This window comes from Megascapheus bottae, chromosome 17, assembly GCF_031878675.1.
Source record: "Megascapheus bottae isolate mThoBot1 chromosome 17, mThoBot2.hap1, whole genome shotgun sequence".
NCBI lineage: Eukaryota > Metazoa > Chordata > Mammalia > Rodentia > Geomyidae > Megascapheus > Megascapheus bottae.
In genome coordinates this window covers 24,123,567-24,139,729 of record NC_143525.1, presented here as the reverse complement: position 1 = coordinate 24,139,729, position 16,163 = coordinate 24,123,567, and the positions used below count along the sequence as shown (strand labels likewise).

Here is a 16,163-nt window from a genome sequence, read left to right as displayed (position 1 = left end):
CCCTTTCCCTTCCTCCCATTTCCTCCTTTTCCCACCCCCACATCCATCTTCTCTTCAGACTTCACCATTTCTCTTCTTGCCCTGGAAATCCTCCAAACTCTTGCTTGGCTTTTCTAGCTATTATTTGAGATTCATCAGACCGGTGCAATGGTGTGTCTATGCAGAGATTCTCTTCATTTAATGGAAGGAACCCGAAGCACCTCTTACTGGGGGGGTGTGTGGGGGTGTTCCTCATGTCTCCTGCTGCCCTTCTATATGAAAAACATCTAATATCAGGAGCAGGACCTCCCCAGTTCTCTGTTCAGCCAAGGGAGCCTTCAAGAAATGGAATGGGAGCCTTTACCCACGTGCCCACCCATGTAACAGGAGGCCAAGCCAGGACATGGTCAGCTTTGTGGCTCAGCACCCAACACCCACCTCTCCTTTATGACCCAAGGAAGCAGGAGCAGGCTTAGGAATGCTCATCCAGCCCCCACCCTGGGCCTGTCCCAACTTTCCCGGTACACTGGTTGTCCTCGGCTCTTGAGTAATATCTTTTAAGGTAGGCTCCAGAAAGCTGTGGCTATCGGTTTTATTTTTATCTTCCACTTTTATTTTCAATCTCTTCCACCATCTACATTTTATTATATTTGTTTTCCCCAAATTTAATAACCACACAGCAGAATGCAATTATCTTGGACTTATTACATAGTAGTTTTCCTAAGGAGAAAGAGCACTTTGCCATGAACTTGACCTCCTCATGCTCCTCTCCTATGAGAGAGCCCAGGCTGAGGTCCTTTTAGGAGGGCTGGAAACATAAGGAAGGATATATGAAGAATTCTTTTCTTTGCTACAGAGATTTTTTTTATGCTTTAATTGCGCTAGACAGTCTTTGAAAGAAGCACAACCACATTTCTGCAACGATAAAAGTGTCTGCTTGTGGCTGCAGGAAAAGCTAATAGGGAGAAGCTTCATTTTAAGTCTTTGGAGGTCTGCCCATAATTTGAGAACCATGGGTACTTCCGTCCTGATTGGAGGACATCCCTGAGTTTCTCAGCTTGACTCCCCTCAACTCCAGTCCTTTCTAATCTTTTCTGTACTGCACATGGCCTTTCAGCAGAACCAAGGGCCTTTTAATGTCCTGGGTGCTGTCTGTCCCCTCTAATGCTATGACCCTTCACAGCTTAGCTCTGCTCTGCCATCAGGCACCTTTGGCCTATTGTCACTTGTTGATCGTGATGAGTGAGTCTCCAAGAGTGCTGCATTTTGCTCCTTAGCCTTTTGCACCGACCCTTCCTGGCGGGCAAAGGTCAAGGTTGAGCATTGGTGGTCTGTAATTTTCTGAGGTAATGCTCAGTATTGAGTACACAGTAACTGTTCAATGGTGTCCTTGGAAGATCCTGAACTGGGTGAGTTATCTGAGCCCACTCCATATGCAGGGCCAGATGGAGGAAGGGAGTGTGGGACAGTGGGCTAGAGGAAGGAAAGGAGGGGTAGAGAGAGGGCCCAGAAGAAGGATGGAGGATGCGATTAATATACTCAAAGCAGAAGATGTTTGTGTAGCGAATGACCTGCAAATCTTCACACTGCTGGCTACAGGCTTGGGATGGGGCAGGAAGGAGAAGCTGTGCTTCCCTTTTGGCCATGATCCAGGAAGACAGATGCTCACCACTTGAATTGTGTAATTTAAGAGAGCACACATATACAATACCAAACACAAAGGCACATTTGTTCAAGTATCCAAGGTCTTGAACAAGACCCACAGGAGACAAATAGCAAAATAAACTGCAGCTACTGAAAGGCAGAGCACGGCACCCAGAGGGAAGGCTTCTGAAGCCCCAGAAAACAGGAGCTTTGAAGGTTTGGACTGTGGAAAGCTGGAGGCCCTGATGATTAGTGGGCAGTGCCATTTGCCTGGATGCAAAGAGGAGAGTCTTTGCAGGGTGGTCAGAGGTGGGAGCTGGATGTGGAGGAGGAGGAAGCCTGGATCCACGGGATGCATTTCAGTCCTGCTCCTCTTCAGGCCTTCCATTAGTTTGCCTGGTTCAGGGCTAGCCCTGGTGGGAACTGAGGCAGGGCAGGGCAGGGTAGGTACCAGGGGGCCCATACCTCCTCTCTGTGCTCCAGCAGGCATCATCTTGGCCACCTGGGAGCCCATCAGCTTGAATTTCTCTCTCCCTAGTGGCACATGGATTGGGTAGAAACCTGGCATGGTACCCACATGGTCTTAAGGGCTCTGGAGGCTGCTGTGATCTGAGAGGAAGGTGTGGCTCTGAGATCAGTGGACGTCACTCCTCCAGAGGCAGTCACTGAAGGCTTCCTGGTGTGGTGCCAGGAGAAGTGAATGGCAGAAGTGAGCCGAAGGATGAAGGAAGGGACGCTTGCCCATGATGAGGAGAATGCAGTGCAGTGCATTCTGGATGGCTTGGAGTTCTGTGTGGTTAGAGCACACAGAACTCTAGGTGACTAGAGTCTGGGGTGGGCATTGGGAGGAGAGGAGGAGAGACTTTGGGCAGGTGCCTGAGGCTGCAGGAGTGGGATCTCCCCAAGTTCATGAGCTCCATCACATCGCACCACTTTCAGCCTTATGAGAGAGAGAGAACAAGAACTTTCTCTCTGGGCTACCCTGGATGCCATGGCAACAACTGGCCACCAGAGGGCGCACAGGCCTGGATGGGAGCTGGGAAGGAAAGGAACCAGCCTTCTGCTGGGAACCTGGAAATCTCAGGCTGAGCAATACATACGTATAAATTATAAGTGCCATTTGATAGCATTTCATGCCTGGCATTCACAGCTATCATCTTACTTAATCTCCAGGAGGCCCATGCCTCAGGCTGTCAGCGGGCTAGCCTTTATGCTAGCTGCCCAGGAGTCAAACCTCATGGGTGGGATGGGGCAGCTGGAGGCAGAATACAAGGTATAGGAAAGGAGTTTGTGCTTTTATGTTGAGTTGCTGAGACTAGTAGAATCTGGGAAATCCCCTCCTTTAGCTCCCCTCTCCCCCGCCTCAGAAGACACTGAGACCCTTAGCTGGCCTTGAGGCTTAAGCTTGTCTCAGACATGGAGCTAAAAGCCAGAGCCTGGCTGTAGGGCTGTAGCAGGGTTGGTTAGAGCAGAACTGTTGGCTGGCCCATCTTAGACAGGATCATTCTGTTTGGGGGGCTTAGGGTAGGGCTGTTTTGAACACTGTAGGATTAAAAAAAATAGATGTGCTCATATGGGGTTCAAACTCAGAGCCTTGTGCTTGCTTGGCAGGCACTCTACTATCCAAGCCATGCTGGTTAATTGGAGATAGAGTCTGGCTAGCCTTGAACTGCAGTCCTCCAGGTCTCAGCCTCCTGAGTAACTAGGATTACAGGCATGCACCAGTCACACTAGGCTTGAATTTTGTTATGTTTACTTTGGGGTTGGGCATCACATGTGCTAAGTAAGCACACTAACACTGAGATACATTTTTAGTTGGTGTCTCAGTTCTGTGCCGATGGCCAGGTTACTTCTGGGACAAATCTGCTTGTCATATTTATGTTTAGTTCATGAGTTCAAAAGCTTTTTCTGGGGTGCTTAGAAGATTACTATACTGGGTGCTTCCACTTTGTACCTAGGGGTTTGTGTGATGATTTATAGTCACCAGAGTAGCATTCTGTACTTAGGGACAGCCAGACAGCTGTCCTCAACCCACAATGTGGCTACAATCTTGTGTTGGGGAGCGTGATAGGACAAGACCATGGAGGAGAAACACAGAGACTTTCTTTAGGGTATGTGAGAGCATCCTCAGGTCCTCAGTGGGTTCAGAGCTCATGCTGAGTGCCTTTCCCACATAGCATCCATCCATCCATTATCCATCCATCAGTCCATCATCCACGCATCTATCCACCCACGCACCCATCTCCATTATTCATCCATTCGTCCATCCAATCACCCATCCACCCATCCATCCATTATCATCCATTCATCCATCCATCCATCCATCCATCCAACCATCATTCATCCATTTATCCATCTAATCACCCACCCACCCATCCATCCATCTGTTCATCATTCATCCATCCATTTATCTGTCCTCCATCCATCCATCCACTCATCTATCCAACCATCTATCCATGGATCCATCGATTGATCCATCCATCCATCCAATCACCCACCCAACCTTCCATTCATTCATCATCCATCCATTCATCCATCAGATCACCCACCCACCCACCCATCCATTCATTCATCATCCATCCATCTATCCATCCATCCATCCATCCATCATTCATCATCCATCCATTCAGTGAAACTTTGGGCAAAGATACTGAAACACAATTCTATCTTCATCTTTGGGAACTCACAATGACAAGGCCTGTAGGGGAACAGAAAAGGCTCTCCAGGTTGAGGTGGGGGATTGGTGAGGATGAGTAGAGCATTTGTCTTGAATCCCCCTAGCACCTTTGGATAAAGTTTTAGAACTTTAGAATAGGAGAAAGGAACAACTGGATTGAGTGGTTTCAATCCCAGTAGTGTTTTTTGGAGGAGGAAACCATTTTTTTTTTGCCAGGCCTGGGCTTGACCTTGGGTTTTTCTCAAGGCTAGCACTCTATCACTTGAGCCACAGCACCACTTCTGGCTTTTTACTATGTATGTGATACCAAGGAATTGAACCCGGTCTTTGTGCATGCTAGGCAAGCACTCTACCACTAGGCCAAACTCCTGGCCTGAGGAACCCATTCTTGAGCAGCCAAATTAGTCTCTGGCTGGGAGATTCATTCTTTCTCTTTCTCCCTCTCTTTCCTCCCTCCCTCTCTGTAGTTACTGGGGTTTTGAACTCAGGACCTTGAACTTTCTAGGCAAGCACTCTACCACTGGAGCCATGCTTCCAGCCTTAGCTGGGAAATTTCTGACAATCTCCACATAGCATTGGCTTCAGTGGTACAGGTTGTGTTATGAATTCCTGCTATGGACCAGACCAGTACAGACCACTATGGGTCATCTAGACACCTGACTGCAGCTACCCAGTAAGGAGAAGAAAGAGGAGGAGGAGGAGGAGGAAGAGGAGGAGGAGGACTGCAGGGTGAACAGGTTTCTCGGTTCAGACTTGGCAAATCAGGAGGAGCCTTGGGAAGGGGCTCAGCGTCTCTCCTGATAGATGACAACTCCTCAGCTCCCCAGCCCCCCTCCTTTCACTGCAAGCTGCTCCCCCAGTGTCCAATCTGCTTCGGTAAAGAGGACAGATTGAACGGCATCCACCAGCAGCGAGGACAGTCATCTGGGGGCCCAGGAAATCCATCTTCAGTGCAGGGGACAGGCACCCCTCCCCTATATCAGCATATGCCAGGGTGAGGGGACATTAGAGTGAGAAAGAGAAAGGGCACCGTCCCTTCAAAGGAAGGGCAGGGGCCAGCCTATCGGTGTGTATAGATCTTACATTATGCAGTCCAAGAGAGAAAATCAATGGTGCTGTCAGCGGTGAATACATCCAGCCCTGCTGTCATCCCCACCTCGGATGCTGCAGATGGATGCTTCAAATCAAGTACCAGGGAAGGGGAGAGGGCTTGGGAGGAGGGTGGTTTAGAGAGACAAAATCCCTGACAGGCATAACTGAGGTGCTGGGCAAATTAAAGTTCATAAATCACATGGCGGTGGAGTCCTACACCCCTCCTTGAAGGTTTGACTCCCTTTTCTTTTGTCAGCTGTGGAGCTTGAACTCATGGCCTGGGTGCTGCCTCTGGGCTCTGCCCCTGAGCCTCTTTGTGCTCAAGGCTAGTGCTCTACCACTTAAGCCACAGTATCACTTGTGGTTTCTGAGTGGTTAATTGGAGATTAGAGTCTCATGGGGGCTTGGAATATGGCTTAGTGGTAGAGTGCTTGCCTAGCATGCCTGAAGACCTGGGTTCCATTCCACAGTGCCACATCAACAAAAAAGGCCGGAAGTGGTGTTGTGGTTTAAGTGGCAGAACACTACCCTTGAGCACAGAGAAGCTCAGGGACAGAGCCCAGGCCCTGAGTTCAAGCCCCAGGTTCACAAAATAAAATAAAATAAGAGTCTTATGGGACTTTTCTGCCCGGGCTGGCTTTGAACCATGATCCTCAGATCTCAGCCTCCTGAGTAGCTAGGATTACAGGTGTGAGCCACTGGCACTTGGCTGACTCCTTCTTCCCCAAAAGCCAATTCCTAGACTACCTACCCATCTGTTTTCTGCCACCCCCACCTCCTCTCTCTGTCAGTCTGTCTCCAGTCTGCTCCTGTCTGTTTTACTCCCCTCCTTGCCCTGGGCTCCCCAGCTCCAGGGGTGGGGTGCTTTGCCCATTCCTTTAGCAGGGAAACCTGGGGGGTGGAAGTCCAAGCTGATGGGATGGGAAAGCGGGTCCAGAGGCCCTGGGTGGCATATGTGAGGGAGGGTGAAGTCACCCTCTCTATATCCCCCACCCCAGGGGCCACTGGTAGGGGGAAGTGGGGAGACCACTTCCTGGGGTGGGGGTGCCTGCTTCTCCTCAACCCACCTCTACTCCCCATTCCCCCCCCCTGCAGCCTTCTGGTTCCTGACAGGAAACAGGTTCAGGGAGAGCTGGTTTAGGGCAAATTCAGCAATGCAAGCTTTTGTGGGCCATCAGGGGGAGGGTGCAGAGACTCAGAACACTGGCCTGAGGGACAGGGGTGACATTGTCACCAGACCTCAGGAGCCTTGGCTATATAGAGGGACCGTGTGACATGTGACCTCAAAGGGGGAGGCTTTGAACTCAGCACACTGTCCCCCCCCCACCCACACCATGGTGTGTCATTGATGGAACTCAACAGATTCATGGAGGTTGACCTTGGGGTGCAGCCATGGGTCTCTGTCTCCCTCATGATTCCAAGGCAGAGGGGTCCCCGGCACTTGGCTGGCCTTCTTTCCAGGCGCCCTCCCCTTCTACCCCTCCCAGACACACCTCCCCAATCCAGGCTAGCCCCTCAGCATCTGTACCCATCCACAGGTGGAGGCATCTGCTTGGCATCCCTTGAACACAGGTAAATCTGTCTAGCCATACATTTCCCTGCCTTGGGAGAAAGATGGGCCTGAAGTGTGCTAGGTGCCCAGGACAAGTTCTACCAATTAAACTGGTGACCGCATTTCCAAAAGCAATTACCAGAATGCTGCAATGCCTCCAAGGTGTGGAGATTAAAGAGGCTGCTCAGGATGCACGGTGAGAAACTGGGTCTGGAGGATCTGTGGGCCGCATAAATCACCGCCTTGTAGTCAGGACCACGTGCAGGCCTGCAGGTACTGGCCATACAGCACATGCGCACTGAGTCTGTGGAGGAAGCTGGAGTTGGGAGGAGGCCTAGCGAAGGCAGCTCTGGAGTTCACTTCTCTTCCTGTTCCATTTGCTGAGGCAGCAGTGTCCTTAGGAGGGAGGTTAGAGAGCAGTCAGGGCTGCTTCCCAGAGTCAGGGCCTCCAGATGAGGACTGTGCCTCTCACCTTCCCCTTAGGAATCAGCCATGGACATTCTCTTTGCTGAGCCATTCCCTCCTTCCCTGTGGCCTTGGGGGGTGTCAGCCAAGGACCAAGGGCCCTGGTCATCCTGCCTCTGTCCCTGTCCAGTTCCTTCCCACCTTCCCCGCTGTGAATCTGTCTTGCAGCCTTTGCCTGAAGGGTGATCTGGTGTTAAAGGAGCAAGACAGCTGTAGTTGGCTCGCTAATTACCACAGATGAAGTCTTCAGTCCCCCCTCTCCCACAAGGAGGGCAGGGGAGGGGGCTGTGGCTTGTCAACATGGTCTTGCCCTTGGATACCACCCTGAAGAAAGGGAGCCTGATGGGGCTGGAAGAAGGCGGGTGTGCACGGAGGAGTGGGGCTCTGGTGGATTGGAGTCACGTCAGACCTGGGGAGGAAGCCAGCTTGGACTGCCAAAGATGCCACACAGGATAGATGTAGGCAGAAGGCAGGGGCTTGGTGGCCCCAGCAGCTGCTGGCAGTTTCCTGGTCCCTCTGATGGCAGCCGTACTTTCTTCCCTGGATGACAAGATCACCTCCTCCCATATTTTCTACCTTGTCTCATCCAGCTACTTTGTATTGCCTTCCCCCACATGGAAACCAAATGATCCCGAAGATGGAAGGGGAAGATGAAAATCCTGATGGGGACCTAAGATCTCGGCCCTGTCAGAGTGCAGAAGAGGGACTGAACTCTCACTTGGGGGCCCAAGTGGGGTTTCTGCCACCTGGAGAAGCGGGATGGACAGGGAGGCCTTCCAGGCCAAGGGAGGAGATGCTGGCAAAGGAGACTGTGCCAGAAGTAGAGAGCATTGGCAATCATTTGAAATCCAGCTCTGTGAGGAAAAAAGCCTTGATTGGTAGCGCCTGCCCATTCCTGGGGTGTAAATATTCCTACTGGGGCTAATTTCACACAGCTCATGTATGGTGGTGGTTTTGTAAAATGATTGAACTATTGATCAGCAGCAGTTGGTGCCATCTGCTGCTGACCGGATGCGGGGACCTGACGCGAGGACCCAAGGAGGTACTAGGGAAGAGGATTAGGGGGCTACTTGGAAAGGCTGAAACATTGCATTCAGGATGAGTGAGCTTTAATCCAAGGTGACCAGGCCTTGATTTGGGAATATTGTGAATAGTGTAAATCTATTGTGGCTTGTCTGCTGTACCTCAGCTTTCCCTTAAGCTGCTCCCCTGAAGAATCACAGGAGTCTGGAGGGTCACATAGAATATGAGGTACACACACACACACACACACACACACACACACACACACACACACTTGAGCTCAAGGCCTGAGTGCTCTCCCTGAGCTTTTTAACTCAAGGCTAGCATTTTACCACATGAGCCACAGTTCCATTTCCAGTTTTTTTTTTGTTTGTTTTTATTGTTGTTGGTTAATTGGAGATAAGAGTCTCATGGACTTTCCTGCCCTGGCTGACTTTGAACCACATTCTTCAGCTTCTAGTCTCCCAAATAGCTAGGATTATAGATATGAGCCACTGTTGCCTGGCAGGTGCATTGTTTTTTACTTGTGGGTCATGGGGCTTGAACTTGGCCTGGGCACTGTCCCCAAGCTCTTCAGCTCAAGGCTACTCCCCTACCCTTGAGCCAAGCCCCACTTCTCATTTTTTTAAGAGGTTAGTTGGAGATAAGAGTCTCTGGTCCTTTTGTGCCCTGGCTGGCTTTGAACCTTAATCCTCAGATCTCAGCCTCCTGAGTAGCTAGGATTACAGGCGTGAGCCACCGCGCCTGGCTAGGTGTATTATTTTTTTTTTAATAAAGACAAAAAATAACAAAGACAAGAGTTCTAGTTCGCTCCCAGCCAGCTGTACCCTGGGGCCATTTGTTATCTTAATAAGCCCATCCAAATCTTGTTTGCTAATGAGGAATTTAATGGTCACTGACTGGCAAGTTAGACTGAGAGATGAACCAGCAAGGTCATTATGAAAATGCAGTGCAAGGCTCCATGCCACGCCATCACTATCCTGCCTGCTTACCCCTGTGCCAGGCCAGAGTGGGTGACAGTGAGGGCCAAGGACTGGCTTGACCTTGCTTTGGGGGCTCCTGTCAAGGCCAGTGGTTCAGCACCATGGACAGAGCACAGACTTCTCTGAATTCCTGTAGTTTGGAATGTTGATTCAGGTTGCTGGCTCCCAGCTCAGATGAGACATCACCTTCGCTCTGAAACCCACACACAGCCTCAGGTGAATATTTACCTGGAAGAAAGAAAACTACACATTCCAGCATCCTTTGTAGTTACTTATAGCCATGTGACTTACTTATACCCAATGAGAAGTGGTGTCAAAGGGAAGAGGTGTGGCCTTCTTTCCTTCCTCTTTCCTCTTGGCTGGCTTATGTAGTGATGGTTGGAGCTTGGGCAGCCATCTTGGACTTGGAAGGCAGGGAACAACATGAAAGAAGGGTGTGTGCAAGTTTTGATATAAACATGATTACAAGAAGTAGCCCTGGACAGGGGTCAAATGATTACATGGTAGCCTTGGTAGTTTGCTCCATTTCTCCCATATGGGAAGGTTCTTGATCAGTCTAGCATGGGAGTGGTGGCTTGTTGGGGGTCTATCAGCAGGCTGGATTGAGAGGCTCGTGTGTGTGAGGATGGGACAACTTCTCATGAACCATCTCTGAGCTTGGATAGGGAGCTCCCCATTATAGAGTGCCCTCACCTCTACGTGTGGGATGTTGTAATCATGGGCATGTCCCCTCTCCTGTGGAGATTTAATCCACTGTGGGATGGTATTGTCACGTGGGACCTTGAGAGGTGATTGATCCTCAGGGTTCCTCCTTCCTGAATGGCTTGTTGTTGTAACCTTGGGTCTAGGCTCTGAGAAGAGGGGTTCTGGCCCCAGCTCCTCCTTGCCTTTCTGCCCTGTTGGGAGGCAACTTGAAGGCGGGCTTCAGGTGCTATTGACTCCCTGCTCTGGGACTTTGGTGAGTCTGGTCAGCTTCCATTGTTTGTAACTGACCCAGTCTTGTGGAATTTGGTTACAGCTATAGAAAACAAAAACCCACAAGTGGCTCGTTTCTGGTTCCCAAAATACGCTGAAGAAGGGATGGTTGCAAACCTTTGATATCTAAATGGTTATTAACCTTCCGTGGACCAAAGGGCTGGTTATCCTGGGGAGCCAGGTCTAATCAGCTGAGGTCTTTAAAGATAATTGGGCCAATAGCCACAGGTTCTCAAAAGAGGCCAGATGAGACCCAGCTTGAGCTGAAGTACTGAGTGAGGCCTGGAGGAATGCAGGGCAGAGACCTCGCTGAACTGTCCTCAGCCCCCTTTGCCATGGAGACTGCGGGACGATAAAAATGAGGAGTGCGCGATAATTTATTATGCAGTAAATAATTCACACAGGACACCAGATGCCAGTGGCTCATACCTGCAATCTTAGCTACCCAGAAGGCTGGGATCTGAGGATCAATGTTCAAAGCCAGCTTAGGCAAAAAAGTCCATGAGACACTCTTTTGTCCAATTAACCAGAAAAAAAAAGCTAGAAGTGGAGCTGTGGCTCAAGTGGTACAGCATCAACCTTGAGTAAACAAAGTCAAGTGAGAGCTGGAGGTCCTGAGTTCAAGCCCCAGGACTGGCACAAAACCAAACCAAACCAAAACAAATTGACACAGGAGGTCAGAGGGGTATGGATTCCTGGGCTCTGCACAGCCGGAGGCTGGCTGGCCTCTTTCAAGTTGTGGAGGTAGAGTGGAGAGTCTCTCAACAATGAGACAATGAGAAAGAAAATTAAATCCAAGATGGAGCGATTCAAAACTGTAATCTTTGCCCATAGTGGCACTTAAATTTCCCATTATCGATCTTTTCATTGGATAGTCTCTGATCTTCTAATTACAGGAGGCTTTTTTCAATTTGGGCTAAATTGCTTCCCCTTCCCCCACACCCCTCCTTATTTCTTTAAACTCACAACAACACACAAAGGCCTGAGTGCAGCTGCAGACTCTAAATAAACAGTGCTAATCATTTTAATTGAAATCCAATCTTAGATCACAGCTCCTTCCTCTTATCTCTCCTGAGCAGGGGAGAATCCTGCCTCCTGCCTGGGACAGCTCTGAGCCATCTTCCCTCCATCCTTTCTGGTTCTGGGTCCCCTGCTGGTAGCTGGAATGCTGAGCAGTGGGGAGCTGGGTGGAAGGAAGGGGTGGGACTTCTGAGATCAGCCTTTATCCCTCTGCCTCCAAGCAGGACCAAGGCCAGGGGTCCTCAGGAGAGCCCAGCAGATTCTCTGCTCACTGCTTTTGTTGGTCCTGGCCATTCCTCCTTATCTGCTAACCGGTAATTTTTTTTGGGGGGGGGGGCAGGTGGGCTATCTCCTCCCCCAGACACTGGAAGACTTGTTTTTGTCGAGGGGGAGGGAGTGAAAGGGGAGGGACAGTATTGGGATTTTTACTCAGGCCTTATTCTTGGTAGGTAGGTGCTTTACTGTTTGAGCCACACCTATAGCTCTTTATACTCTGCTTATTTTTGAAATGGGATTGTTTTTTGCCTGGGACAGTCTAGATCATTTGGACCGTGATCCTCCCGTTACTTCTCCCTCTGTAGCTGAGATGACGCTGTGAACTGCTTCGCCTAGCTTTTTCTTTTGAGATAGACTTTTGCAAACTTTTTGTCACAATTTTTTTTGTTGTTGTTACCAAACTTTTGCCCTTCTGTCTCTGCTTTCTAAGTAATTGTCACTCACTACACCTAGAGAATTTTAGTTGTTGCAGGGAGGCTTTCCTTGGTCATCGGGTGGGTGGCTAGAGACCAGGAATACTGCTGAACATCCCACGAGACACAAGACGGCTCTATAGCCACGACTGATCCTGCCCCATACATATCAATAATGTGGAGGGAGCAGAGCCCGAGTTAGTCAATCTAAGCCCTTCTGGAGTGTGTTTATTATTGTTGGACAGAAAAGAATGCCAGTGGTGGGAGGTGGCATCTGGGTGATCACACACACACACCTACACACACCAATGTTCCTGTACACACACTGAGCCCTCTCTCTACCTCCACCTCCTACCTGCCTGTAGTTTCCTTAGCAATTATCAACCCTCCTCTCCCATTATTTAGCTTCTGCAAAAAACAAAACAAACAAAAAAACCTGCTACAGGATGACAAAGGTAGGGCAGGGGTTACCTTGTGGAAATATAGAGATGGAGAGGCTATAAAGGGGTGGGGGGTTTAAACTCAGGGCCTCAGTGCTACCCTGAGCTTTTTTCCCCCTTCCTTTGTTAAAGCTAGCTAACACTCCAGCATTTGAGCCACAGCTCCACTTCTAGCTCTTTGGTGGTTAATTGGAGATAGGTCTCATAGCCTTTTCTGCCCAAGCTGGCTTTGAACCTTGATCCTCAGCTCTGAGCCTCTTGAGTAGCTGGGATGACAGGAATGAGCCACCAGCACCGGGCTCTGTCCTTTTTCTTGCTCTAGGAGCTAGTTCACCATTGTGTCTTACTTTGTGAAGACTTGCTTCGCTTTATCCCATGATCTGGATATTTGATATATGTATTGTACAACTTAATAGAATGTTTCTTTGAGGTGTGGTCTGGTTTCTGTTTGGTCTGGCCCGCCTGACCCTTGACTATAACCTCATTCAGGAAACAATAGAGTTTTCTTTATCCTTATCCATGATTCTCTTTAATCTGGAGGTTTGTTATTAGTGAAAGCGGCCAGCCCAGAAAACCACGCGGACACACGGTCATGTACAGGGAAAGGAGTTTATTGTCAGCAGGGGCTGACAGACTGGCTCTCATCAGATAGTGGATAGTGGCCTGTTCAGGGGAGGTGGTTATAGAGGGCCAGGGAGGCAGAAGTGGGATAGGGAGGCTGAAAGTGGGAAGTCTCTTGTGGCTGCCGCTGGACACTAGAAATATCCCACAGCCAGGGCAGGACATCTACAGCGGGATGCTTGAGACAGCATGTGGCCCGGCCTAGTCTGCAGAGAACCTAAGATGAAGGCTGCCAAACACAATGGATGTATTAGGATTGTGCCAGTACTGGGGCTTGAACTTGGGGCCCCTTACTCTCGCTTGGCTTGAGATCCTCAGATTTCAGTCTCTTGACTAGTTGGGTTACAGGTGGAAGCCATCAGTGCTCAGCTAAAATGAACATCTTAAAATGCTGAGCTCTACGGCATGTGAGTTATGTCCTAATTAAAACATGTTAAATGTACTGATTTCCACTGATTGGAAGTGAAGACACCACCGATCCTTCAGTACCAGGCATGGGGCCACCCACACCCACACTGTTCCTCTTACAGCCATGTGGGAACAGAGTGCTTGTAGGGGATGGGGATGAGAGTAGGGATGGACTGGACACCCCAGTGTCCACTGCAGTATGGCTGAAACCAGAGGCTTCCTGGGAGTCAGAGGCCTCAGGGGCCATGCTCTTCCACCATTTCCAAACTTGGTGTCCTCTTACTGGGCCTGCATGTTGGTTGGGGTGTGAAATCCTCATCCAGGAAAACCAGGCAGCCTTCCACCCTTGGGTTGCAGGGAAGTGAGGTGTGTGTGTGTGTGGGGGGGGTCACATTGAGTCCCTGCTCTGAAGGCTCCCCACAAAAGCACCCAGGGCCTGGGGTGAGCCACAGGGGTGCTTGTGGGGGTGTTCTGAAGGAAGGAAACTAGCTGGCTTCTGGGATGGGAGGGAGGAGGCACAGAGGGCATTCCAGGCCATCTCTACCATATTTTAAACTTTATCTCCTGACTGATAGCATCACTCACTTGAATGCAGATCATAAAAATTACAATTGATGTTTCAATTAGTCATAATTTACAGAGTGATTACATTTAATTTCTCTTTTATTGTATTTTAATAGCTTCAAATTTCTTGTTGATGAGACTCAGTCCCATGCTCTGAAGTCACAGGCCTCAGGGTGGGAAGGGGGTTCGTGTTTGGAGGGGGAAGGTAGATGGGCCATTGCTCTGGGGCATCTAGCTGTTGCCTGAGTCTCCTCCCCCTGCTCCCCTGCTAGCCCAGGAGCCTCCTTTGTTCTTGGCTTCTTGGGCTGGAGTTGAGGGGACAAGATGGCTGCTACAGGGTGTGGGGTGCAGAGGCACTGGAAGCTTGCCTGCTGGTAACAGTGGCAACACTCTTGCTAATGGAGAAGGTTGGGGTTTCCTTAAGTACTCAGGCAAGAGAAGAAGAGGCAGCGGGTGGTAAAGAGGCTGGAAAAGCAAAGAACACTATATGTGTGTGTGAACTCAGCCTTGAGGCCCAAGAGCAGAAATGATTTCCAGGAAGGAAAATAGCTGTGACTTCCTGTAGAGCTGCATCCTTCCTGCCTTGCTAGGGTGGGCCAGCACCTGGACTCCTGGTCCTTAAGAAATACCAGCTCTGCTGCTGGAGGCTGGGCACTGGTGACTTATGCCAGTGATCCTAGCTACTTGGAGGCTGAGATCTAAGGATCTCATTTCAAAGCCAGCCCAAGCAGGAAAATGGTGAGATTCTCATCTCTAATTAACCATCAGAAAGTTGGAAATGGCTGTGGTTCAAAGTGGTAGAGCACTAGTCTTGAGCAAAAAGAGTTCAGGGACAGTGTTCAGGCATTCAAATCCATGACTGACGAGAAAGAAAGGAAGGAAGGAAGGAAGGAAAGAAACAAAGAAAGAAACAAAGAAAGAAAGAACAGCTCCATAATGTCTCACATCTGTAATCTTAGCTACTCAGGAGGCTGAGATCTGAGAATCATAGTTCAAAGCCAGCCTAGATAGGCAAGTCCATGAGATTCTTATCCCCAGTTTACCGCCAAAGCCTGTTTACCCCCCACCCCGCCACACTCTCATGCACATACATGTATGCATTATACCAGCTCCATGCATCCCAGCTTTGGTGGCCTCAGCTTGTGGTCTCTCCTTTTGAAGTTCCCTGTCATTTGGAAGAAGTTCCTTGCAGACCCCTCCTTCCCCCCTCCCTCTCCCCTTCCCCATCTTCCCTGTTCTGGCTCACAGGGTGGCTGGGGCCCTTCCTGTCCCAACTGTGCAGCCCACCACTGTGACCAGCCCCTGCTGTGTGATGCTAGCTCAGTACTGGATGGGTAATTGGAGGTGGCCTGGGGGAACCAGGCCTTTCTGTCACCTGGTACAGCTCAGGACATGGTGGCTTTGAAGCGACTTCAAAGTATCTGCAGGAAGGGCCTGGCCTGAGAAGCAGCATGGACTCTGTGGAGCATGTAGGGGAGGAGCAGGGCAGGGCCTTCTTCCTGTGGGTGGGTAGTGAGAGGCAGAGCAGCAAAGCACCAGGACTGGGCCTGGATTCACCCAGGCCTGCGGTGTGGTGGGGCTGGTGCAGGGGGCGCCACTGGGCTGAGATGCTCTGACCTGGTTCCTGAGGCTGAGGCTGAGGCTGAGGTAGGGAAAGACGAAGTTGGGCTCTGACCCAGGAGTTCTCCTCCTCCATCTGCTCCATGCTAGCCTGCCTGGCCAGGTCTCTCAGCTGTACAGAGCCTGTCAGAAAGCTAGACCTACCGAGGCCACAGCAGCGTGAGTTGCATAGGTCAGTGCACCCATAAACCACAGACACATCAGAAGAAAGCCCAGAAGGGCACTCTGCAAGTTCTGCACAAACAGAGAAGACAAGGAGACAGGAGATGCAGCAAGGAGTTTAATATCCTCCTGACCCTGCCATTTAATCCTAGCCTCCTCCCCCCCACGAAAAATGGTGGCTTTGTCTCCAAGTCCAAGGTTCTTGGTGATGACCTGAAAACACTCTAGCTATTTTTTTTAATTTTTTTT

At 50.1% G+C, this 16,163-nt stretch overlaps 1 long non-coding RNA gene across 2 annotated transcripts; it reads right to left on the bottom strand.

The window, feature by feature from the left end:
- Positions 1-39: 39 nt before the first annotated feature.
- LOC150051355 (uncharacterized) lies at positions 40-15,345 on the bottom strand. 2 transcript variants are annotated; one of them, XR_016538426.1, is made up of 3 exons: positions 15,239-15,345; positions 7,084-7,340; positions 40-251 (listed from the first exon to the last, which is right to left on the bottom strand). It is a non-coding gene; the product is annotated as an uncharacterized LOC150051355 (long non-coding RNA). The 2 variants fall into 2 exon arrangements; XR_016538427.1 differs by lacking the exon at positions 15,239-15,345 and adding an exon at positions 9,425-9,634.
- Between the last annotated feature and the right edge of the window lie 818 nt (positions 15,346-16,163).